General features: G+C 45.7%; 1 long non-coding RNA gene and 1 other non-coding gene across 4 annotated transcripts; both read left to right on the top strand.

Moving 5' to 3' along the window:
• The first annotated feature begins 54 nt into the window (after positions 1-54).
• On the top strand, positions 55-26051 carry LOC132415888 (uncharacterized). 3 transcript variants are annotated; one of them, XR_009517426.1, is made up of 4 exons: positions 55-267; positions 4928-4979; positions 5343-5475; positions 25884-26051. It is a non-coding gene; the product is annotated as an uncharacterized lncRNA (long non-coding RNA). The 3 variants fall into 3 exon arrangements; XR_009517425.1 differs by lacking the exon at positions 25884-26051 and adding an exon at positions 5647-5931; XR_009517427.1 differs by lacking the exons at positions 55-267; positions 25884-26051 and adding exons at positions 4218-4411; positions 5647-5931.
• Positions 1007-1113, top strand: LOC132417381 (U6 spliceosomal RNA). The gene has a single exon (XR_009517820.1). It is a non-coding gene; the product is annotated as a U6 spliceosomal RNA (small nuclear RNA).
• Positions 26052-26886: the final 835 nt, after the last annotated feature.

Genomic DNA, 26886 nt, shown 5'->3' with positions numbered 1-26886 from the left:
GGGGCGCGGCGTCCTCGCCCAGCCTCGCCCAGCTGTCCACCCGGCCGCAGGACTCGCTTGTGACCCAGGCGGGCCACTCACAGTCACGCACCGTGAAATGCCTACTGGGTGTCGCCCGCCGTCTTAGGCGCGGGGACACGGCGTGGAGGGACAGGCATGGTCCCGGGCCTGGGGGACCGGAGTGCTGGGAGGGGCCATCGCAGTGGCACCTTCGCACCCTCACCTCCTTCCAGCCTTGGCTCGGTCGGCCTCTGCGTTCACCCTACGGTGAGTCCTTCGCTGACCCCGTGATTAAAGTCACCATCCCTCTCTCCTAACCCCGTTTCCAGCTTTCCGCTTCACTTAGCTTTTACCGCCGTCTAATCTTCTGAATCATTTCCTTGTTCATTTGACTTATTGTCTCTCTCCCCCACTAGAAACCCTCCAGGGCAGGGTTTACTGTCGGTTTTATTCCTGGCTGTGCCCCCAGGGCTGGCACCTAGTAGCCGCTCAATAAATTTTCGAGGAATGAATGAGTTTAACCATCACGGATCTATCCTTGTCAAACTGATGCTACAGCTTGGATAAACCTTGAAAACATTATGCTAAGTGAAATAAGTCAGACCCAGAAGGACACATATTGTATGAGTCCATTTATATGAAGTGTCCAGAACTGGCAAGTCCATAGAGACAGAAAGCTTAGTGGTTACCCAGGGCTAACCAGTTGGGGGTAAGTGGAGTGGGTGGCTGTTAAGAGATTTGTGGGGGGGAGGGTGATAAAAATGTTCTGAAATTAGGTGGTATTGATGATTGCGCAACTCTGAATATACGGAAAATACCATTGAAATGTACAATTCAAAAGGGTGAATTTGGGATTTCCCTGGCAGTCCAGTGGTTAGGACGTGGCGTTTTCACTGCTGTGGCCTGGGTTCAATCCCCGGTCAAGGAACTAAGATCCTACAAGCCGCGCGGCGCCGCCAGAACCAGAAAAAATATATGGTATGAGCTGTATCTCAGTAAAGCTGTAGTGCTCGCTTCGGCAGCACATATACTAAAATTGGAACGATACAGAAAATATTAGCATGGCCCCTGCACGAGGATGACACACAAACTCGCGAAGCGTTCCATATTTTTGTATGGTTGATTCACTTTTGTTATAAAGCAGAAACTAACACACCGTTGTAGAGCAATTATACTCCAATAAAGATGTTAAAAAAATAAATAAAGCTGTTACAAAAGCAAAACCAAACAAAAAAACTTCTCTCTGTCCTCGCTTTTCTATTCCCTGCCTTCTCTGGGAAGGATTGAGAGCGTCTTTTTTTTTTTTTTTTTTTTTTTTTTAATAAAGAATGCTCTCTTCGTGGTACAGGGAGGTACCTTTTTCTTTAAAAAAAAAAATTTATTTATTTTTGGCTGCATTGGATCTTTGTTGCTGCGCGTGGGCTTTCTCCAGTTGCGGCAAGCGGGGGCTACTCTTCGTTGCGGGGCGCGGGCTTCTCACTCTGGTGGCTTCTCTTGTTGCTGAGCACGGGCTCTAAGCGCACAGGCTTCAGTAGCTGGGGCACACGGGTTCTGTAGTTGTGGCTCGCGGGCTCCAGAGCGCAGGCTCAGTAATTGCGGCGCACGGGCTTAGTTGCTCCGCGGCATGTGGGATCTGCCCAGACCAGGGTTCGAACCCGTGTCCCCTGCATTGGAAGGCGGATTCTTAACCACTGCGCCACCACGGAAGCCTTTAGGTATCTCTTTAAAGCCTTACTTGCCCATCTTTGACCCCTCCTTGAGCAACAAAGCTAATCTCACACCCCAACAAAGCTAATCTCACATCTTGTTCTATGTCTGTATCTTGATGTGCAAATCTCCACTATTACATGAATTCATGTACTTCTTCATTCATTAATTCATTCAGCAGACTTTTAGGGAATTCCTACTATGTGCCAGGCGCTGTGGTAGTTGCCAGGGTTAGAAAGAAGATAGTTTCAAGGATTTTAGGGAGGGAGACAAACAAATAAATGAGCAATTACTGTATCCGGGTCAGTCCTGTGTTAGGGATATATTCAGAGTGCTATGGGTGGGATGTATTCTTTTTTATAGCTATACTTAAAGATTCTATATAGAAAGATATGGATAAGGACAGGTAGGTATAAAGGTATATATGGATCTGTCTACGCATACATGGATCTATCTATCTAGAGAGATTTAGCTATAGATTTTTTATTGTATGTATTTATTTATTTTGGCCGTGCCACATGGCATGCGGGATCTTAGTTCCCTGACCAGGGATCTCAGAACCCATGCTCCCTGCAGTGGAAGCACGGAGTCCTAACCACTAGACCTTGAGGGAAGTCCCTAGATATTTTAGCAGCCTATAACTTGGCATGGATGTCTGTCTTCCTGGTGATGGGTTCTATATGAATGAGAAGATGTACAAACTGAAGGGACTGCCTGTAGTAAGCGCCTGGGACAGGCTCAGGAATCCCCACGTGACACTGACCTGAAACACGTGCAGGCTTGGCTAAGCTGACTTTGTGCTGTTTTCCTTATCACCACCTGGTGAACCATCCTTTCACTTTTTTTTCCTTTACGTCTCATTTTCTCTCAAATTAGAAAAGTCACGCATGTTTAAGTTAATTTGGAAAATACGGAAAAGTCTGAAAGGAAAAATAAACCACTCACTCCTGCACTGTCCAAAAATAATTATTAAAACTGTTGTCTCTCCGTATTTTCCCCTTATGTAGTTTTTCACAATAATATCACCACTACCACCACAACCCCTGTACAGCTCACATGTGCTACACGTTGCTCTGAGCTCCCTGTACATATTCACTCATCTCATCTCCTGGACTCTTTGAGGGAGGTACTGTTTACTTTCTCTGTTTACAGAAGGGGAAACTGAGGCCTGGAAAAGTTAACTCTGTGCCCAAGTTCACAGAACTCGTAAGGAGCAGAGCTGGGCTTGGAACCTCGGCAGTCCTGTGTGTATTTGTTCCCATGCCAGAGACAACCTGGCTTAGAAAAGATGAGTTTTTCCCAATATTCAAATTTCAACGATCAGACTTGTTTGGGTTCTAAATTTGGTCAGAACTGAGCACCGCAGTCTGCAGGCCTAACCTTGTCTTCTGCACCATCCTGCCTTTGTGTCATGATAAAAGTGAGGCACGCTCCATGCAGAGAACTTGGAATACACAGACAAGCACAAATGGGAAAACATTACCCACCCGAGGAGAACAGCTGTCAGTACTTAAGTGTAGATCGGCCCAGTGTTCCCCACGCATCCATGCATGTGACTCCATGTGGCGCAGGCTCTTTGGAAACTGCCCCCCACACACTTTTGCAAATATCACGAGCTTTTCACATGTCAATAAGTTCTCTTCTATGGGATTGTGGACTTGACCCTCCCTCATTTTGGGGCACCCAGCTGGCTTCAATATTATAATAACACAGGTGAACATTCTTGCACCCACGCCTGATGGTAAAATGAAGTTGCTGGGTCAGAGGAGCGCCTGTTTGGAAGGCTCTGACCTCCCCGCAAAGGCTGTCTTGGGAAGTACCCCTAGTCAGTGACTCAGCACCCCATCATTTCTGAGATTCAGCCCCATCAAGTGGAACTGGGGCCAGGTGGTTCCCTGGTTGTTCATAAAGCAATAAAACAGCTTTTTCCTTTCTTCTGCAGTCTCTCCCGCGACCCGTTGTGGAGCTTTTTATTGGCTGTTTCACCCCTTTCTCCTTTGGACACAGGGGTACTTGTGGGACTTGTGCAGACAGACCCTCACAGGCACCTAGGGCCATGTGAGCTGGTGGGCAGGGCAGAGGCTGCCCCAAGCCTTCTTGCGGTACCCAGGCCCCTGATGGGTGACAGTGATTGCCGGGCAGGGGCAAAGATGCCTGGTCAGGAACTGTCCTGGACTATGTATGAAACAGATAACCAACAAGGACCTACTGTGTAGCACAAGGAACTATACTCCATGTTTTCTAATAACCTAAAAGGGAAAAGAATCTGAAAAAGAATAAATACATTATATATGTGTAACTGAATCATTATGTAGTACACCGAAATTAACACGACACTGTAAATCAACTATACTGCAATTTAAAAAAAGAAACAGGGGCTTCCCTGGTGGCCTAGTGGTTAAGAATCCGTCTACCAATGCAGGGGACACGGATTCGAGCCCTGGTCCAGGAAGATCCCACATGCTGCAGAGCAACTAAGCCAATGCGCCACAACTACTGAGCCTGCGCTCTAGAGTTTGCGAGCCACAACTACTGAGCCCGCGTGCCACAACTACTGAAGCCTGCATGCCTAGAGCCCGTGCTCTGCAACAAGAGAAGCCACCGCAATGAGAAGCCCGCGCACCGCAATGAAGAGTAGCCCCCGCTCCCCGCAACTAGAGAAAGCCCGTGTGCAGCAACAAAGACCCAACACAGCCAAAAATAAGTAAACAAAATTATATTAAAAAAAGAAAAAAGACAAGAAAATAAAAAAAAAACAAATGGTCCTGGGGGGCAGGGTGAGGGGAGATGGAGCCTGTGAACGAGGTTCCAAGTCCCCCAGAACATGCTCCGTTGTCCCATTTGGCTTTGCTTACAAAATACAACATCAAAAGATAAAATTATTAAGAATTTCCAGACAACAATCGTAGAGCATTAAACCTCCAGTGCGGGGCCTTTCTGAGTGCGGGGCCCTGTGTGTCTGCTGGCCCTAGATGGAACAGTTGGGACTGTCACCAAAGAACCCTTGAGGCTAATGTTATGTTCATTCTCCAAGCCTCAGCGGAACACCCTAGTACAGACGTGCATCCCATGGACACACAGAATAACAAAAGGAGGGAGGGGGAGGGGCCGAGGCTGACTGGGGGTAGCGCACAGGCCCCATGCTAAACACTCTCTCCACCACCCGTGGAATCCTCTTGGTACCTTGCGGGTCCATGCTACTGTTATTCCCACTTTACAGATGAGGAAACCGAGGCTCTGAACGATCGGCTGGCGCTAGTATCACACAGCTGGTAAGTGCGGGAACCGGGATGAGGAACCCAGGCCATTGTATGCCAGCGCCCAGTTACCCTGTTACCCAGCCTGGAAGGGCTGCAAGCTGCTTTTCTTTCAAATTACCTTCTTGGCTCTGACCTTCCTGTTGCTCAGGAGGTTGTAGCTGGTCCTAAGGGGAGGCAGGGAGAAGTGTCAGCGAGCTGTCAGCTGGGTCCCCGGAACAGCTGGGCCTGGTTGGGGGGGGCTGGAGGGGGGAGGCTGGGGGGGAGGCCCCGTGAGCACTGCTGCTTGCAGCTGCAGCCCTCGCCCTCCAGGGAGGGGAGGGGGAGGGGAGAAGGAGGAGGCGGGGCCAGCTCTCTGAAAACTGTTCTTCTCACCAGAGGTTTGTCCGTGGCCCAGCTTCCCTCCCAAAGCCTGAGTAATGTAGAAAAATCGCAGCCCAGCATAAACGAGTCAGCCTAGGGGCCACCCGGGATCACGCTGGCAAGCGGAATTCTTGGCTCAATCACTCCGGTAAGTTTGTAACTATTTAGACTGGAGGCTAAGAAGCAACAGACCAGCGAATGGGTAGAGCCACAGTGGGAATGTGGGCCCAGGCCTCGGTCGTCCCTAAAATCTCAGATTAAAAGAGAAAGGACCTCCCCTGAGTTGGTACTTGCTGTTTCCTCCTTCCGTCTCCCCAAGGCTTTTCTCCCCAGCTCTCCCTGGATTTGAGCCCCGGCCTGGCTACTCCCCGGCTGTGTGAACTGGACCGGCTACACCATGCCTCAGTTTCCCATCTCCAAATGGGGAAGCCTTTGTCCCTGTCATGGTGTTGACGAATGAATACATGATGAATGAGTGAGTGAATGAATAATAATAAACGGATTACTACATGCTGACCACTTCCAACAGTACCCCATGCATAAAGCTGCATAAATTTGAGCTTTTGCTGACGATGCCTGACTGTCTACCGATTAGAGGACTCTTCTCTGGCTGAAGCCCTTGTTTCCTGTTAACATAGATATCATTTGAAAATTGACTCGTTTTTTTCTTTTTTAATGGCCACTCTGCACAGCATGTGGGATCTTAGTTCCCCGACCAGGGGTCACCCCCTGGATTGGAAGGGTAGAGTCTTAACCACTGGACCGCCAGGGAAGTCCCCAGAATGGGCTCTTTCCTATTAGCCATTGACACCTTAGCATTCATTCATCAGCTTCGTTCTCAAGATCACGTTATTGTGTTGTGACCAGAGGGAAAGGAAGATACCAGCCCTCAAGAAAGGAAGAGAGGGCTTCCCTGGTGGCGCAGTGGTTGAGAGTCCGCCTGCCGATGCAGGGGACACGGGTTCGTGCCCCGGTCTGGGAGGATCCCACATGCTGTGGAGCTGCTGGGTCCGTGAGCTTCTGCTCTGCAGCGGGAGCTTCTGCTCCATCCGGAGCTTCTGCTCTGCAGTGGGGGAGGCCACAACGGTGAGAGGCCCGCGTACCACAAAAAAAAAAAAAAAAAGAAAGGAAGAGAGAAGGCAGGACGGGAGGCAGGTACCAGGCACAGAATGTACAGGAAGCTCCCTGTATGTCACGGCTTCTCTGGGAGCTGGCTCCATCTTGGGGCCCGTCTGGTCAGAACTGCTTGTCACTTATCGCTGAGGTCCCTAACTAAGCTGACATTGCCCACAGCCTGACTCTGCCATGGTTCACCAGACCAGGCACATGCTTCCCTGTTTGCCAACTGTGAAAATGAAGCGCTTGGCATTTCAGGGTTGCAAACCTGGCTGAGGTCCAAGGTCAGCAGGTAACCCTGACCGAGCCATGTCTCCTCTGGAATCTTCAGACCTCTCATGTGTAAAACTAGGCACATGGATAAAAGCCTTCCCAGAATTGTGTGGCCAGAGGAGCACAAATGCAATTCCTTGGAGATTCCTTCACTGATTACACCCCTTGCCCTCCCCGATGGAATTACAATTGGAAAAGTCTCGGTGTTATCGTGTTTGACTTGGAGAACCTGGGCCGGGTGTCTAGGGTGGTCAAGCCTTCAAGCTCTAGAGCTGTGCTAGGCAAAATGGTCACCATCAGCCGCCTGTGGCCATTTCCATTTCAGTTAGTTAAAACTGCACAGAATTTCTAATTCGCTTTTTCAGTTGCCTGAGCCCCAAGTCACATCCTCACCAGCCACCTGCAGCTAGTGGCGCCCATATGAGACAGCACAGATTATAGAACAATTCCATTGCCTCACAATATTCCAGAGACACTGCCCTAGAGCAGTTCTTGCTAACTGCATGACTTTGAGCAAGTTATCTCTCTGGGCCTCGGTTTCTTTATCTGCAAAATGGGAATTCATCTACTCAACAGCAAATACTTATTGAGTGCTGGCCATGGGTCAGGTACTCTTTTAGGTGCTGGGGATATAGTGCTAAACACAGATAAATAAAATCATGACTCTCATGGAGCTGACATAGAGGAGGGACCAGAGTACTCTTCTCCAAGAGTTGGTTTGAAGATTAAATGAAATAGAGCAGGAAAAGCATTTAACATGGTGCCTGGCACATTCTAAGTGCTTAAGAAATGTTAGTCACGATTATTACTAGTAATCTGCCCAGCTCCCTTCTCCCACAGCCCTGCTACTACTTGGGTGGTAAACACATAACAAGTACGCCTCCACTTCCCATCCAGTACCCATGGCAGACATCACTAATCCATCACAGCACTTTCCCCCTGAGCCCAGAGGTACCAATGGGATTCTAGGAACGGCGTGGAGCAACGCTCTCAGGCACATCCTCTCCAACATCACCTCCAAGTTCTCCTATGAGCTGCATGGCCCCCACAATCCTTAGGTTCTGTCTGTAGGGTTCAAGCTCAGACTCCAGGCACAGGCCTGACCCTTCTTAGGGGAAAGAGCAACTGCCTGGTCGGTACCTTGTCAGCCAAGCAGCTGGTCCTGCTTTGACCACTTGGCAGTAACTGGCTTCTTGCTTTGCTGTCTCTTGGAGTGGGGTCTGGCCGTGTTCTCACTAGGGCTCCTGGAGTCTTGAGTACCGTTCCTCTCCTTTATTCAAGAAAAATGGATTGTCTCCAGGCCGGACAAATGGTCCTGGCCAAAAAGGGCTGCGTGAAACCCGGCCCCATATCCAAAGTGGGAGAGAGACGCGTGAACTTGCAATTGTAATATAGTGAGATAAGGGGGAGGGTGGAGGTTGGCCCTCGGCCGTGGGGACCCAGGGCAGGAAGAACACTGGGTCCCTGGGAGTCTGCTCCACAGGAAGGGTTGCATCCTTCTCCATCCTTTGAACTGCCTGTCCTAGCTCCCGCTCTCCCCCACTGCAAGGAGTGACCTGAACAGCCCGACCTGACTCAGCAGGTGGTGGAGTCAGGTGATGGATCGCCCATCATTTTGGTTCTGCTCGTTGCCTTCACTCAATCATTCAGTATGACATGTGGTAACGACATGTGGTGTGATGATGTCTCAGTTCAACTCTTGCTTCTACCACTTACCAGCTGTGTGACCTTAGGCAAATTACCCAGCCTCTCTGTGCCCTGCTTTCCTCCTCTGTGAAATGAAGTTTCCAGCAGAGCCTTTCCACCTCCCCCTCCATGGCTTAGCATGATGCCTGCGGTGCGATACTGGCTCACTGCTGCTGTCATCCACATGCACATCTCCAGGTCCCCAGAGATTTTTCTCTTTTACTCTGTTGGCCTGGTTCATTCCAGGAATGAAAAATTTTTTCAAATGCTAAACTTTCCTGGCACCTCTGGGATAAAGCTTTTCTGCTCATGACATATAACTGTGGGGAATGACATTTGAGCTATGTTTGAAAGGGTAAGTTGGACCTCCCAAGCAGATGAGAGAGGAGAGGGCATCCCAGGCAGAGGGAATGGCATGTGCAAAGGCCCAGAGGCGTGAAGCAGTGGACAGTCGAGGAAGAACCCGGGCTGGCTGGAACATGGGGTGCTTGCAGGGAAACAGCAGGAAATGGGGTCGACAGGAGGAGACTGGACACCACGAGGACAGATACCCTTCGGCAATGAGCTGGGTGCCTGGCAAGGGTGGATGAAGTAGCTTTATTTTAATTTATTTTTGAAGTACAGTTGATTTACAATGTTGTGTTAATTTCTGCTGTACAGCAAAGTGATTCAGTTATATGTATGTATACATTCTTTTTTATATTCTTTTCCATTACGGTTTGTCACAGGATATTGAATATAGTTCCCTGTGCTCTACAGTAGGACCTTGTTGTTTATCCATTCTATATATAATAGTTTGCATCTGGAGGTAGTGTGATTTTAAATTCCACCAGCACACCATGAACTTCGGGAAGGCGAAGCTCTCGTATCCTAATTCTTTGTTACGCTCAGCATATATTTGTTGTCTGTGTCAAAAGTTTCAGCAGCCTTGAGGCTCCTTTTCCCTATAACCCGTAATAATCCACAAGCAGAGGATGCTGCTGAAGCCTTGCGCAGATCTCACCTGCCCTGGACAGCCTGGAAGTTTTCAGCGCCCCCCCCCCCACCCCGCCCCCGCCCAAGGGCAGCCTGCAGCCAGTGGCTGATCAATAATAGCAAGGTGTCAAGGTCTGGCTCTTGCCTCAAGGTAGAGAGGACAGTTTTGTGGTTCTGTTCATGCTCCAGGGCTCCTCTGGGATCACGCTAAGGCTAGTTTCCCCCCCGAGACCCCCCGCTTCGTCGGGCTTTCTCGCTGCGCTGTGCTGCTTCCTTAGCTGCTTCTCCGGCAAACTCTCACTCAATAAACCACTGCATGAGAATCCAGGTCACAGGTTCTGCATCTTAGAAACCTGACCTAAGGTGCCACAGATGAACAAGTGCAAGAAAGGGCAGGGCTATTGGTGACAGCTGCCCTTTTTTTCTTCTCCTCCTCCTGAAACAATAGCCCTTGTCCCCTCCCAATCCTTTTCTCCTTTGTCTGGGTTCCCCCAAAAGCAGACCCTGAGGCTAGAATTCAGGTTCAAGTAGCTAATTTGGAAAGTGCAAGAAACAGTCATGGGGGCGGGGGTAGGGAGACAGGGAAGGGAAGAGGTCCTAACAGTGCAGGTCAAGCTGGAACTTTAGAGGTAACTCTTGGAAATAACAGAAAACACACACCTTAGAGCTTTTCTACACAAGAGGTGGGGCAGATGGGGTATTTGCACATCATTCCTGCTGCATATTGGCTGACAGCTCTTTGGGGGCGTTAATCAGCCTGCGTTCCCAACCTGCTGGGCCAGTGGGCAGAACATTTTCTATGAATCGGGGGCAAAGCCCTCAGACCCAGAGCTGCAAATACTGGTATACCGCTGGGGAAGTAAGGCCTGAGGAATATGGATGGAACGCCAGCAGCATCTGCCGTACCTTCCTTTACGGAACTATTCCTCCCCAAAGTCCTTTCCAAAAGCTTCTGTTGAGTACCTTCCTTTACGGAACTATTCCTCCCCAAAGTCCTTTCCAAAAGCTTCTGTTGAAGATGCCGATCCGAGAACCCCACACAGCCCCACCCACTAGTGTGGGCACGTGATCCATGTCTAGCCAATCATGGTAGCCGATTCCTCGGCTACCGTGATTGGCTCAAGGAGTGGACAGGTCATCCAAGCAGGGCCAATCAGAATCTTTCTCTGGGATTTTTATACAGTTGCTGGGTGAGAGAAGTTCTACTTTCTGTCACTAACTGGGGGGGTGGGGGTGGGGTTGTAAACTCAAAGTCCGCATGGAAGTAGCTCGTTTGCAATAGAAGCGAATGTGGCCGACACGCAGGGGAACAGAACTGAGAGATGGGAGAGATAGAGTGACAGAGAGGATGAAGATGATGACGTTGAATTCCTGGTCCCATTGTACTTCTAGATGGTTACTTGTTCTAGTAAATTCCCCATCTTTTTTCCCCCAAAACTATTGGCTTAAGCTGGTGTGATTTCTGTTTTTCTCACTCACAGCATCTGAGTCCTTACTAATGCAGAATCTTCATACTTTAATCCCTCAGTCTCAAAAGTGGCAGCATTTCAGGGATGAAGACATATCTGTTGACTGAGAATCTTGGATTATGCGTCTCTGTCCTCGAGGCCAGGCCATTCCCATGCTGTTAGTTCCGGGAAGGCTGAGCTCAACTGGAAAGTTTCATATTTTTCTTTTCCAAGTTATGTAATACATGTGAATCCAGGAAGCAGGAATTCAGGATGGGGGTTTGGAACAGGGGATCAGAGGTTGTTGGTCCAAGGATGTACCCTCAATTTGCCCAATGCTGGGGTGACTGTGTAGTCAATCCCATGGGACTTCTTGGGGAAATGCATTTCAGAATCGTCCACCCAGGTGATGGAAGGGCACCCATTTGTTTATTGGTTCCTGCACCGCCACTGTCAAGGGTAGCCCATGGGAGTTAACCCCACCGCCAACTTCTGGGTCGTGCAGTGTGAGTCCCTAGAGGGCTTTGTGGTATTTCATGCCATGGTGTCTGTGAAGTCTGGGGATTGAAGACGTAACTTGGTCCTGTGTGTGTCGGTGGGGGGGCGGTCCCCGTCATTTTGCTTTTGCACAAAATCGACAAGGCTTGGGCAGAACTGCTGTCTGTAGTGAGATGAGTTAGAGGTGGGGAGAGAGGATCTGAAGAGTGAGTGCTTCACCAGTGACAATTTCTCATCTAGCAGATTGAAGACCATAGTCCACACTTCCCCCTTACTCTCTTAAATCAGGATGGGGACTGCATAGTTGTCTCTGCCACAACCTTGTCTGCCTGTTGACCTTCAATCTCTTGCAAAGTCCCCTTTCTGGTCTAAGTGTCACCGTCTGAGCATCCAGAGATTTGGCAGGCCTGGGTCTGCATATTGGTTCCCTGCCCCTACCCACTCCCTCTGACCACCTTGGTGGGCTGGCACCAATACTGCTCTGGCTGGCATGTCCTCCCCTGCCCCTTCCTCTTGGGTCAGTCTCGGAGAGTTCTTAACATTGTAATGGGAGAAAGAATTCTGACAATGTCAGTTATGCCACCCATTGGCAAACGAGGTGGGCTGATTATTCTCTATTTGCTTGCTCCCCAGACTCATTCATTCTTTCTTTCATTCATACTTTCTCTCTATCCTGGAAGTCTGACCTTAATGAAGGGCATCACCTAGGCTCCCACCCCTATGACTTCCTGTTGGGGTCAGCCAGTGGGAGGCACCAGCTGGAGACTGGAGTGCAGGAGCAGAGAGGTGGGGGCATTTCTTTCCCTGCCCGCCCCCTGCTTTGGGCTGAGGCTCTGTCAGTGGCTTCAGTGACCACAGCTCCTGCCTGGCAATCCTGTTAAAGAGAAACTGTTCTGACACTAGCTAAAGATGCAAGATAAACTTTATTCAGGACTACTGCAACAGGGGAGAGAATCCAAGCTCACCTCTGAATATAACAGAGACAGCTAAGGGTTTATAGCAGAGTCGGGGTCAGTGGATGGAAAATTACTAAGGGGAGCTAGCAAGGGTTGGGAGATTCTTGCTAAATGGACTTAATAGGATTCTTGTTAAAGGCAGGCCAAGGGCTTAGATATCAAAGGTGGGGGACGAGGAATTTGATCAGATATCAAGGGTGAGGGGATTCTCCCTAAACTGACTTATCAGGATACTTTGCTAAAACTGGGCTAGTCAAGCCAAAGACAGGATGGGGCCGTGGTCAGGGCCTTGTTGAGAAGAGGGAGCAGAAGAGCATGACTAAAGTTTGACCAAGGAGGCATCTTTTCAATCCCTCTTCCAGGCTCTAGCCTCCCAGGCCCTAGTAATGCTCTTTCCTGCATTTGTGTCTTCAGGCCCAGGGTGGTGACAGCTCCTTTCTTGCTGGCCCTGGGTACTTCAGTAGGTTCTTCTAACTCGATTCTCTAAATGGTCCCTTATTTATTTTTTAATTTAATTTTAATTTTAATTTTTGTTTGTGCCATGTGGCTTGCGGGATCTCAGTTCCCTGACCAGGGATTGGACTCATGCCATGGGAGTGAAAGCAACAAGTCCTAACCATTGGACTGCCAGGGAACTCCCTATGGTCCTGTATTTAAATTCTCTTCAGAATCCCATCTGATGTGCCTTCTGTTTGCTGTCAGCCTCTGACTCCAAACACTGGGACAATTTGGCTTTCAATCTATTTATCTGTCATTTTCCAAAATGGCTAGTAGAGTTGTCTGCTTTCTCCCTCATACTGTCATAAGAACCTGAATTTCTGGCCTAAGGGGAAGGGAAATATGAACCCACAGCATTACATGGTAGGGAGCACATGAGGATGTACAACCAGGAGACCCAGCACTTGTGCTTACATGTGTGTGGCAATGGACAGATGGCTGAGCCTCAGTCATCCCATCAATAAAATGGGCAGGGGCTTCCCTGGTGGCACAGTGGTTAAGAATCCGCCCGCCAATGCAGGGGACACGGGTTTGAGCCCTGGTCCAGGAAGATCCCACATGCCGCGGAGCAACTAAGCCCGTGTGCTGCAACTACTAAGCCCACGTGCCACGACTACTGAAGCCCATGCGCCTAGAGCCCGCGCTCCGCAACAAGAGAAGCCACCACAATGGGAAGCCTGTGCACTGCAACAAAGAGTAGCCCCTGCTCGCCACAGCTAGAGAAAGCCCGTGCACAGCAATGAAGACCCAACGCAGCCAAAAATAAATTAATTAATTAATTAAAAAGAATAAAATAAAATGGGCACAATAAAGCGACCCTGCCAATCAGCCTGTAGCCAGCAATATGTCTAGTATTGTGAGGTCATGGAAGGAATATTTATTGAATGAAAGAATGAGTGGATGATCGATTAAAATGACCTAATGCAAAACAGGCACCTCTGGGGACTTCCTTGGTGGTCCAGTGGTTGGGAGGCTGGGACTCTGCGCTTCCACTACAGGGGGGCATGGGTTTGATCCCTGGTCGGGGAATTAGGATCCTGCATGCCACACAACACGGCCAAAGAAAAAAAGGCACCTCTAGCTTCTAATGTCTAAGCGAATTTTAATTCTTATACACTTATTTGTTTAAGATGCTCTCTTAACCAACTTCCACTTTATTGACTCACTAGATTAATGTACCTGTCCCATTTCTTCTGTGAAACACACAAGCACATTGAACCCTCCACCTATGTACTTCTCCCCCTACCTTTGGCCTCTGTGCTTAGTAGAGTCACTTGTGTTTGCTCCGAAATTTGTGTGTAGCAGTTGTGTTTATTATTGTCACTAATTGATTCAATTAAGTGTTACAGAAATTGTGGAAACGTGAGGGTAAAAAGAAAGAATATTGTCTCTATAAAAACTGATAAGAAACTTGGGAAAACTTGAAGCGAGTGACTGTGCAAATTGACATCAAATGAGCTGTAGAAACTGGGACAGAGAAAATGGAAGGAAATTGTGAGCCCCAGGTGGGGGGCCTCGTTGTACACATGGATGGATTTGAAAGCATCTTTAGGTTCTCCAGCTGCCATAAAGAACAGGAAATGGGAAATTGTAGCCGAAGAGTTATAGATGTGGTCCATGTGAGAAGAAAGACCCAGGCTTATAAAAAAGAATGAAATAATGCCATTTGCAGCAACACGGATGGGCCTGGAGATTATCATACTAAATTAAGTCAGACAGAGAAAGACAAATACCATATGATATCACTTATATGTGCAATGTAAAAAAATGAAACAAATGAACTTATTTACAAAACAGAAATAGACCCACAGACATAACAAACTTATGATTCCCAAAGAGGAAAGGGAGAGGGGGGATAAATCAGGGATTTGGGATTAACAGATATACACTACTATATTTAAAATAGGTAAACAACACGAACCTACTATCTGGCACAGGGAACTATATTCAATACCTTATAATAACCTATAATGGAAAATAATCTGAAAAAGAATTAATATAAATGTAACCGGATCACTTTGCTGTATACCGGAAACTAACACAACATTGTAAATCAGCTATACTTCAATTAAAAAAAAAAAAGAAAGAAAGAAATACACAGGCCTGTTTCAGCCAGCCCATGCTCAAAGAAGAATGTATACGGATGTGTTAGGTCCAGTTAAATACTCACGGTATGGATGAATTTAAGGTGATTCCCTGAGACAACTGACTTCTTAGATTCACTATTAGCTGATGGACCAAAATCCTGATTTTATAGCATAAGAAAGCTCCCTTGTCTTTCTGAAGTTCTCTGCTTTTTTTCCTTTTCTTCCAATTTCTCATTTTCTGTTTTCTCTGCTATTTTTCCTTCCTTTTTCGCTCCTAAATGTCCAAGTATGAAACTGGTTTTTAAATTTATTTAATTTTAAAATTAATTTTAAATTTATTATATCTATTGAATTCAATGGCGTATTCTCTGTTAATAAACAATATTTCTTTACCTACTGCAGGCTGCCGTTATGGGCTGCTAAAAGCCAAAGGGATGCTTACTTTAACACATACTGCAGACAACTGTGGCTTTTTATTTGCATATTGTTCACATTAATTTCTTCCTCTCTGTAGGCTTCCTCTGTATAATAGTTTCCCTTTGCCAGCATGAAATAAACACTTCAGAAAAAAACCTTATTGGACCCTGATAGTATATTTTAAACGCTCTAGGGAAAATTATTGTTGAAAGGAATTCAGTGGTGGATTTTGTTTTGTTTTGGTTTGTTTTTTGGTTTGTTTTAGTGGAACCAAGAACCAAGGTTTTCATATATTATATTTGCTTAAACTCAGGCAGAACTATAAACATGTTCCTGTCTGAGAGGAATTTATAGCCTGTTAAGGAGAAACAAAACAGAGGGTTTTTACAAAGCAAGTTTAAAAGTTTAACTGATGGGACTTCCCTGGTGGCACAGTGGTTAAGAATCCACCCGCTAATGCAGGGGACATGGGTTCGGGCCCTGGTACGGGAAGATCCCACATGCCGCTGAGCAACTAAGACCATATGCTACAACTACGACCATGCGCCACAACTACTGAGCCTGCGCTTTAGAGCCCACGAGCCACAACTACTGAGCCCGCGTGACACAACTACTGAAGCCTGCGTGCCTAGAGCCTGAGCTCCGCAACAAGAGAAGCCACCACAATGAGAAGCCCGTGCACTGCAACAAAGAGTAGCCCCCGCTCACTGCAACTAGAGAAAGCCCGCGTGCAGCAACGGAGATCCAACGCAGCCCAAAATAAATACTAAATAAATAAATAAATAAATTCATTAAAAGGAAAAAAAAAAGACCGTGGGTTCAAGTCCCAATCTGGGTTTCACAGTTAAAAAAAAAAAAAAAAGTTTAACTGATGATGCAAGATCTTCTGTGTTACTGAAACTTCTTTGTCATGTTAAAAGTAGAATCTGGGCTTCCCTGGTGGTGCAGCGGTTGAGAGTCCGCCTGCCGATGCAGGGACACCAGTTCGTGCCCCGGTCCGGGAAGATCTCACATGCCACAGAGCGGCAAGACCCATGAACCATGGCTGCTGAACCAAAAAAAAAAAAAAGTAGAATCTAGTTCAGAAAAGCAACAGTCACTAGATCAAGAATTAATGCTCATGGATCTTTTGCTGTGACGGGGGACTCACTACCTCTCAGAGGGCTCCACTGGAAGGAGCTTCTTCTTTTTTCTTTAATCTATATATATATATATATATATATATATATATATATATACATATACATATATATTTTTTAACGTCTTTATTGGAGTATAGTTGCTTTACAACGTTGTGTTAGTTTCTGCTGTATAACAAAGTGAATCAACTATACATATACATATATCCCCATATCTCCTCCCTATTGCATCTCCCACCCTCCCTATCCCACCCCTCTAGGTGGTCACAAAGCACCGAGCTGATCTCTCTGCTATGCAGCTGCTTCCCACTAGTTATTTTACATTTGGTAGTGTATATATGTCAGGGCTACTCTCTCACTTCGTCCCAACTTACCCTTCCCCCTCCCCGTGTCCTCAAGTCCATTCTCTATGCCTGAGTCTTTATTTGTGTCCTGCCCCTAGGTTCATCAGAACCATTTTTTTTTTAAGATTCCATATATATGTGTTAACATATGGTATTTGTTTTTCTCTTTCTGACTTACTTCACTCTGTATGACAGTCTCTAGGTCCATCCACCTCACTACAAATAACTCAATTGCATTTCTTTTTATGGCTGCGTAATATTCCATTGTATATATGTGCCACATCTTCTTTTTTTTTTAATTAATTAATTTATTTTGGGCTGCATTGGTTCTTTGTTGCTATGCACGGGCTTTTCTCTAGTTGTGGCGAGCAGGGGCTACTCTCCATTGTGGTGTGCGGGCTTCTCATTGCGGTGGCTTCTCTTGTTGCGGAGCACAGGCTCTAGGTGCACGGGCTTCAGTTCTGGCACGTGGGCTCAGTAGTTGTGGCTCGTGGGGTCTAGAGCGCAGGCTCAGTAATTGTGTTGCACGGGCTTAGTTGCTCCGCGGCATGTGGAATCTTCCCGGACCAGGGCTTCAACCCGTGTTCCCTGCATTGGCAGGCAGATTCTTAACGAGTGCACCACCAGAAAGCCCATGCCACATCTTCTGTATCCATTCATGTGTCGATGTACACTTAGGTTGCTTTCATGTCCTATTTTAAATAGAGCTGCAATGAACATTGTGGTACATGACTCTTTCTGAATTATGGTTTTCTCAGGGTACATGCCCAATAGTGGGATTGCTGGATCATATGGTAGTTCTATTTTTAGTTTCTTAAGGAACCTCCATACTGTTCTCCACAGTGGCTGTACCAATGTACATTCCCACCAACAGTGTAGGAGGGTTCCTTTTTCTCCACACCCTCTCTAGCATTTATTGTTTATCGATTTTTTGATGGTGGCTATTCTGACCAGTGTGAGGTAATGCCTCATTGTAGTTTTGATTTGTGTTTCTCTAATGATTAGTGATGTTGAGCATCTTTTCATGTGTTTGTTGGCAATCTGTATATCTTCTTTGGAGAAATACCTATTTACGTCTTCTGCCCATTTTTGGATTGGGTTGTTTGTTTTTTGATATTGAGCTGCATGAGTTGCTTGTATATTCTGGAGCTTAATCCTTTGTCAGTTGCTTTGTTTGCAAATATTTTCTCCCATTCAGAGGGTTGTCTTTTCATCTTGTTTATGGTTTCCTTTGCTGTGCAAAAGCTTTTAAGTTTCATTAGGTCCCATTTGTTTATTTTTGTTTTTATTTCCATTACTCTAGGGGGTGGGTCAAAAAGGATCTTGCTGTGATTGATGTCATAGACAGTTCTGCCTATGTTTTCCTCTAAGAGTTTTATAGCGTCTGGCCTTCCATTTAGGTCTTTAATCCATTTTGAGTTTATTTTTGTGTATGGTGTTAGGGAGTGTTCTAATTTCATTCCTTTACATGTAGCTGTCCAGTTTTCCCAGCACCAGTTCTTGAAGAGGCTGTCTTTTCTCCACTGTATATTCTTGCCTCCTTTATCAAAGATAAGGTGACCATATGTGCGTGGGCTTTTCTCTGGGCTTTCTATCCTGTTCCATTGATGTATATTTCTGTTTTTGTGCCAGTACCATACTGTCTTGATTACTGTAGCTTTGTAGTATAGTCTGAAGTCCAGAAGCCTGATTCCTCCAGCTGCATTTTTCTTTCTCAGGATTGTTTTGGCTATTCGGGGTCTTTTGTGTTTCCATACAAGTTGTGCAATTTTTTGTTCTAGTTCTGTGAAAAATGCCAGTGGTAGCTTGATAGGGGTTGCACTGAATCTGTAGATTGCTTTGGGTAGTATAGTCATTTTCACAATGTTGATTCTTCCAATCCAAGAACATAGTATATCTCTCCATCTGTTTGTATCATCTTTAATTTCTTTCATCAGTGTCTTATAGTCTTCTGTATACAGGTCTTTTTTCTGCTTAGGTAGGTTTATTCCTAGGTATTTTATTCTTTTTGTTGCAATGGTAAATGGGAGTGTTTCCTTAATTTCACTTTCAGATTTTTCATCATTAGTGTATAGGAATGCAAGAGATTCCTGTGCATTAATTTTGTGTCCTATAACTTTACCAAATTCATTGATTAGCTCTAGTAGTTTTCTGGTGGCATCTTTAGGATTTTCTATGTATAGTGTCATGTCATCTGCAAACAGTGACAGTTTTACTTCTTCTTTTCCAATTTGGATTCCTTTTATTTATTTTTCTTCTCTGATTGCTGTGGCTAAAACTTCCAAAACTATGTTGAGTAATAATGGTGAGAGTGGACATCCTTGTCTTGTTCCCGATCTTAGAGGAAATGGTTTCAGTTTTTCATCAATGGTTTCAGTTTTTCATCATCATCAAATGGTTTCATCATCACATGTTGGCTGTGGGTTTGTCATATATGGTCTTTATTGTGTTGAGATAGGTTCCCTCTATGCCTACTTTCTGGAGGGTTTTTATCGTAAATGGGAGTTGAATTTTGTCAAAAGCTTTTACTGCATCTATCGAGATTATCATATGGTTTCTATCCTTCAGTTTGTTAATGTGGTGTATCACATTGATTACTTTGCATATATTGAAGAATCCTTGCATTCCTGGGATAAACCCCACTTGACCATGGTGTATGATCCTTTTAATGTGCTGTTGGATTCTGTTTGTTAGTATTTTGTTGAGGATTTTTGCATCTATGTTCATCAGAGATATTGGCCTGTAGTTTTTTTTTTTGTTTTTTTTTTTGTGACATCTTTGTCTGGTTTTGGTATCAGGGTGATGGTGGCCTCATAGAATGATTTTGGGAGTGTTCCTCCCTCTGCTATAGTTTGGAAGAGTTTGAGAAGGATAGGTGTTAGTTCTTCTCTAAATGTTTGATAGAATTCGCCTGTGAAGCCATCTGGTCCTGGGCTTTTGTTTGTTGGAAGATTTTTTTTTTTTTTTTTTTTGTGGTATGTGGGCCTCTCACTGGTATGTTGTGGCGTCTCCCGTTGGGGACCACAGGCTCCAGACACGCAGGCTCAACGGCCATGGCTCATAGGCCCAGCCGCTCCACAGCATGTGGGATCTTCCCGGACCGGGGTACGAACCTGTATCCCCTGCATCGGCAGGCAGACTCTCAACCACTGCGCCACCAGGGAAGCCCTGTTGGAAGATTTTTAATCACAGTTTCAATTTCAGTGCTTGTGAATTGTCTGTTCATGTCTTCTATTTCTTCCTGGTTCAGTCTTGGAAGCTGGTGCTTTTCTAAGAATTTGTCCGTTTCTTCCAGGTTGTCCATTTTATTGGCATATAGTTGCTTGTAGTAATCTCTCATGATCCTTTGTATTTCTGCAGTGTCAGTTGTTACTTCTCCTTTTTCATTTCTAATTCTGTTGATTTGAGTCCTCTCTCTTTTTTTCTTGGTGAGTCTGGCTAATGGTTTATCAATTTTATCTTCTCAAAGCACCAGCTTTTAGTTTTATTGATCTTTGTTATTGTTTCCTTCATTTATTTTCATTTATTTCTGATCTGATCTTTATGATTTCTTTCCTTCTGCTAACTTTGGGGTTTTTTTTTGTTCTTCTTTCTCTAATTGCTTTAGGTGTAAGGTTAGTTTCTTTATTTGAGATGTTTCTTCTTTCTTGAGGTAGGATTGTATTGCTATAAACTTCCCTCTTAGAATTTTTTTTTGCTGCATCCCATAGGTTTTGGGTAGTTGTGTTTTCATTGTCATTTGTTTCTAGGTATTTTTTGATTTCCTCTTTGATTTATTCAGTGATATCTGGTTATTTAGTAGCGTATTGTTTCGCCTCCATGTATTTGTATTTTCTTACAGTTTTTTTCCTGTAATTGATATCTAGTCTCATAGCATTGTGGTCGGAAAAGATACTTGATACGATTTCAATTTTCTTAAATTTACCAAGGCTTGATTTGTGACCCAAGATATGGTCTATCCTGGAGAATGTTCTATGAGCACTTGAGAAGAAAGTGTATTCTGTTGTTTTTGGATGGAATGTCCTATAAATATCAATTAAATCCATCTTGTTTAATGTGTCATTTAAAGCTTGTGTTTCCTTATTTATTTTCATTTTGGATGATCTGTCCATTGGTGGAAGTGAGGTGTTAAAGTTCCCTAGTATTATTGTGTTACTGTCGATTACCCCTTTTATGGCTGTTAGCATTTGCCTTATGTATTGAGGTGCTCCTATGTTGGGTGCATAAATATTTGCAATTGTTACATCTTCTTCTTGGGTTGATCCCTTGATCATTATGTAGTATCCTTCTTTGTCTCTTGTAATAATCTTTATTTTAAAATCTATTTTGTCTGATATGAGAATTGCTACTCCAGCCTTCTTTTTTTATTATTTATTCATTTATTTTTGGCTGCATTGGGTCTTCATTGCTGGGCGCAGGCTTTCTCTAGTTGCAGTGAGTGGGGGCTACTCTTCGTTGCAGTGCACAGGCTTCTCATTACGGTGGCTTCTCTTTGTTGCAGAGCACGGGCTCTAGCTGTGCAGGCTTCAGTAGTTGTGTCGCGCAGGCTCAGTAGTTGTGGTGTGCAGGCTTTAGTAGTTGTGGGTCGTGGGCCCTAGAATGCAGGCTCAGTAGTTGTGGTGCACGGGCTTAGCTGCTCTGTGGCACGTGGGATCTTCCTGGACCAGGGCTCGAACCCGTATCTCCTGCATTGGCAGGTAAATTCTTAACCACTGTGCCACCAGGGAAGTCCCTCCAGCTTTCTTTTGATTTCCATTTGCATGGAATATCTTTTTCCATCCCTGCACTTTCAGTCTGTGTGTGTCTCTAGGTCTGAAGTGGGTCTCTTATAGACAGCATGTGTATGGGTCTTGTTTTTATATCCATTCAGCCAGGCTATGTCTTTTGGTTGGAGCATTTAATCCATTTACATGTAAGGTAATTATCGATATGTATGTTCCTATTACCATTTTATTAATTGTTTTGGGTTTGTTTTTGTAGGCCTTTTCCATCTCTTGTGTTTCCTACCTAGAGAAGTTCCTTTAGCACTTGCTGTAAAGCTGGTTTGGTGGTGCTGAATTCTCTCTGTTTTTTTTTAAATGTTTATTTATTTATTTTTAATTGTACTTTTCTGACCAGGGATGTGGTTTTTCTTAAATTAATTAATTAATTTATTTTTGGCTACGTTGTGTCTATTGTTGCTGTGTGCAGGCTTCCTTTAGTTGCAGCGAGCGGGGTTACTCTTCGTTGTGGTACGCGGGCTTCTCACTGCAGTGGCTTCTCTTGTTGCGAGCACGGGCTCTAGGCACACAGGCTTCAGTAGTTGTGGTACGTGGGCTCAGTTGATGTGGCTCGTGGGCTCTAGAGCTGAGGCTCAGTAGCTGTGGTGGACGGGCTTAGCTGCTCCGTGGCATGTGGGATCTTCCCAGACCAGGGCTTGAACATGTGTCCCCTGCCTTAGCAGGTGGATTCTTAACCCCTGCACCACCAGGGAAGCCCAATGCTGAATACTCTTAACTTTTGCTTATCTGTAAAAGTTTAATTTCTCCATCGAATCTGAATGAGATCCTTGTTGGGTAGAGTAATCTTGGTTGTAGGTTTTTCCCTTTCATCACTTTAAATATGCCCAGCCACTCCCTTCTGGCATGCAGAGTTTCTGCTGAAAAATCAGCTGTTAACCTTATAGTGATTCCCTTGTATGTTATTTGTTGCTTTTCCCTTGCTGCTTTTAATTTTTTTTTTTTTTTGCAGTACGCGGGCCTCTCACTATAGTGGCCTCTCCCGTTGTGGAGCCCAGGCTCTGGACACGCAGGCTCAGTGGCCATGGCTCACGGGTCCAGCCGCTCCGCGGCATGTGGAATCTTCCCGAACCGGGGCACGAACCCGTATCCCCTGCATCGGCAGGCGAACTCTCAACCACTGCGCCACCAGGGAAACCCTTAATATTTTTTCTTTGAATTTAATTTTTTGTTAGTTTGATTAATATGTGTCTTGTTGTGCTTTTCATAGGGTTTATCCTGTATGGGACTCTCTGTGCTTCCTAGACTTGGGTGACTATTTCCTTTCCCATGTCAGGGAAGTTTTTGACTATAATCTCTTCAAATATTTTCTCAGACCCTTTCTTTTTTTCTTCTTTTTCTGGGACCCCTACAATTCAAATATTGGTGCGTTTAATGTTGTCCCAGAGGTCTCTGAGACTGTCCTCAATTCTTTTCATTGTTTTTTTCTTTTTTTTAAAAAAATTAATTAATTAATTTATTTTTGGCTGCGTTGGGTCTTTGTTGCTGTGCGCAGGCTTTCTCTAGTGGTGGCGAGTGGGGGCTACTCTTTGTTGCGGTGTGTGGGCTTCTCATTGCAGTGGCTTCTCTCTGTTGCAGAGCATGTGCCCTAGAGCACATGGGCTTCAGTAGTTGTGGCACGCAGGCTCAGTAGTTGTGGCTCATGGGCTCTAGAGCACAAACTCAGCAGTTGTGGCGCATGGGCTTAGTTGCTCCGCGGCACGTAGGATCTTCCCAGATCAGGGCTCGAACTCGTGTCCCCTGCATTGGCAGGCGGATTCTTAACCACTGCGCCACCAGGGAAGCCCCATTCTTTTTTCTTTATTCTACTCCCTGGCTGTTATTTCCACCATTTTATCTTCCAGCTCACTTATCCGTTCTTCTGCCTCAGTTATTCTGTTATTGATTCCTTCTAGAGTATTTTTAATTTCAATAATTGTGTTGTTCATCACTGTTGGTTTGCTCTTTAGTTCTTCAAGGTCCTTGTTAAATGTTTCTTGTATGTTCTCCATTCTGTTTCCGAGATTTTGGATCATCTTTACTGCTATTCCTCTGAATTCTTTTTCAGGTACGTTGCCTATTTCGTCTCCATTTATCTGGTCTTGTAGGTGTTTACCTTGCTCCTTCGTCTGTAACATTTTTTTTGTTGTTGTTGGGTGGTGCTGTATTCTTGTCTTACTGGTTGTTTGGCCTGAGACGTCCAGCCAGCACTGCAGTTTGCAGGCAGTTGGATAGAGCTGGGTCTTAGTGCTGAGATGAGGACCTCTGGGAGGCCTCACTCTGATTCATATTCCCTGGGGTCTGAGGTTCTCTGTTAGTGCAGCAGTTTGGACTTGGAGCTCCCACCACAGGAGCTCGGGCCTGACCTTCAGCCTGGGAACCAAGATCCCACAAGCTTCTTGTGTGGTAAAAAAAAAAATAATAATAAATAATAAATAAAAAAAGGAAGAAGGAAAGAAAAAAAGGAGTATTACAATATCAAAGAATAAAAAACAAAATAAAATTAGAAAGATAAAAAATATATTAGGAAAAATAAAACTATAATTGAAAGAACTGGTTGCTGGGGGTTCCTGCCATGCACTTAGGTGTCCATGGTCCCCCACCAGTGCCTGGTAGGTGCCCTAGTTATGAGGAGACGCTAATTCCGTGTCCTCCTAGTACGTCATCTTGACTCCGCCCCCAATCAATATATTTTTAAAAACTGAAGTATAATTGATTTACAATGTTGTGTTAATTGCTATGAAACAGAAAAACAACTTCTTTATATTGACTCCAACTCTTTCTTCCTGTAACTGGTGTCGACTTGCTCCTGGGAGGGTTGTATAAGAAGACTACCATCTGCTGCAAGAGAGACCCCCTCCCAAATGGAGGGGCAGTTCCCCTGCCCTCCATGAAACTGCTCTCCTGCAGGGTAAATTGCATCTGTGGCTTCTCATCCCCACCCTGTGTCAGCTGGGGTCCTCCTTTAAGCATGATTTCCACATCGGAACACAATTCTCAGGGTGTGGTCAGACCAATGAAACAACATGTTCTCCTTCCCTGGTTCTGGGCGTTAGAGCTGCTCCTCCCACCTGCCCTCCTTGGCCCTGAATGGTCGGGTGGATGGTGGTGGCGTGGGGGAAGGGTGTCCCCACTGCAGGCTGGATTTCCCAGCTCCCTGGTCAAAGGCTTCCTGCTGAGTCTGGCAGTGGGAGACCCTCGTGAGAGAGTGGAGGGCAGGAGGGAAGAAAAGGCAAGGGTATTTCTGTCCCTCTCTGGAGCAAATCTGCAGCAGCCATACCTCCTCTGAGCTGCAGCAAACCCTGGGTGACCCCAGCCCCTACTCTAGTGTCCCCTCCTCCCCTCTCTGTCTCTCTGACCCAGAGCTGGTCACCAGTCTCTAGCCTGTGGCTGATTTCTGGGGGTGTGTCACCAACCTGCTCAGCTTCTCAGCTCTCCTGTACCTGCTGCAGCCAATACCCTGCCTTCAATTCTTCCTGCTTACATACTTCCCTCTCTCATTTGCTTGATTATTTATATATATACAGTTTCTGTTTTCCAGTGGACTCTAGTGCTGTGTGTTACTTCTAGTAAGGCAGTTTAAGGTTACATACCACTTGGAAGGGGCAGGGGGCTGGCACTCAAAGTATTAGCTGCTTTTATATCCTTTGATATGCATTTTCCACATGTGATCCTCAAATAACTCCTCTGTGGGAGGTACCCACTTAATGGAAGAGGAGACTGAGGCTCAGGAAGGGTAGGCAGAGCCAGGCTTTGGGTGAGCAGTTGCCTGAACCCTTAGCCATTAGACCACACTGCCCCATTCAGAGACTTGGACCCACCCTGCCCTTACTCACGGTAGATAAAATCCCAGGTCATGTTGCCCCTTCCTGTGTCTTCTTGCTGGATTTCTGGAACCCAAGCGGAGTTCTCTCAGTGACTTATGGTTCCTGAGAAAGACCATTCAGGACATAGGGATTACGTTTCCTCAGTCAGTTGCTCAGCATCTTCATTTCCCAAAAGTTCCTGGGGGCCTCTTCTCAGAGATTTGACAGTGAGTGAGCTCAGTGCTGATTTTATAAATATCATTTTCTATAAATATCCATTCCATGTAAGGCACCTGTTTCAGAATGATGACCACCTTGCTGAGAACAGCAAGTTTCAGGGTTATGTTTTATTCCCATCTCTAATTACAGCTGAGGTGGGATTTCTTTCTTTCTGTAGCCCCAAGGAAAGTGTGGAAACCAGGACACTGACCTCAACAATTCTGTAAGGTTTTTTTGCAATGAAAGAAATAAAGCTCATGCAAAAATTATGGTCTTAAAAAGTCAGCACAGGACTTCCCTGGTGGCACAGTGATTAAGAATCCATTTGCTAATGCAGGGAACACGGGTTCAAGCCCTGGTCTGGGAGGATCCCACATGTCGTGGAACAGCTAAGCCCGTGTACCACAGCTACTGAGCCTGTGCTCTAGAGCCCACAAGCCACAACAAATGAAGCCCAGGCACCTACAGTCCGTGCTGTGCAGCAAGAGAAGCCACCACAACGAGAAGCACGCACACCGCAACAAAGAGTAGCCCCCGCTCGCCGCAACTAGAGAAAGCCCGTGCATAGCAACAAAAACCCAATGCAGCCAAAACTAAATAAATAAAATAAATAAATTTATTAAAAAAAAAAAGATCAGCACAGATGTTTCTAGTCTCAGAGCACACATAGCTGAGATACCCCGGGTCAATGTGAGAGTCTCCAAACTTTCTTGCTGGGGAGGCTCAGATCCCTGAGGTCACACTGCCTGGGTTCAAACAGTATTTGCAATGCTCTTGCCCTGTGACCATGGGGAGATGGCGCCACCTCTCGGTGCCTCAGTTCTCTCTCTTATGTTGGGGGGTTAGGGACACGGTCTCCTTGGGCTTATATGAGAATTACCTGAGAAAACAGTCGTAAAGCACTTAACATGGTGCTTGGTACAGAGAACACAACCCACAGAAAGACATTACTATTGATCATACTGCATACTATAGTTACTGTATCATGTATAGGATATATAATTACTATTATTAATAATATATCAATATAGATTATATAACTTGCCCATCTGGCATAGCAGTGGGGCTCAAAAGAGGCAATACCTATGCATGGCTGGGGATCCCACCCACACTTGTCTCTAACCATAATCCATTTTATGGGCCAATGACAGATTGAAACATTTACTGGGCACTGTCTCATGCCCCCTCCCCACTTGCTGCCCCCTTCTGCTCCCCTGCCTAATATCACAGGGATGGGTTCTAGCTTGTCCCATGCTGGTCGCTCCCCCTTTCCTGAAAACCACCTCTTCTGGGCTTCCTCTTCCCTTTCTGGAAAGTTCTTCTCAGTCTACTTCCTGGGC

Source organism: Delphinus delphis, chromosome 20, assembly GCF_949987515.2.
Source record: "Delphinus delphis chromosome 20, mDelDel1.2, whole genome shotgun sequence".
NCBI classification, from domain to species: Eukaryota; Metazoa; Chordata; class Mammalia; order Artiodactyla; family Delphinidae; genus Delphinus; species Delphinus delphis.
Note: the sequence above shows the minus strand (reverse complement) of the source record. Positions and strands in the feature narration are given on the sequence as shown.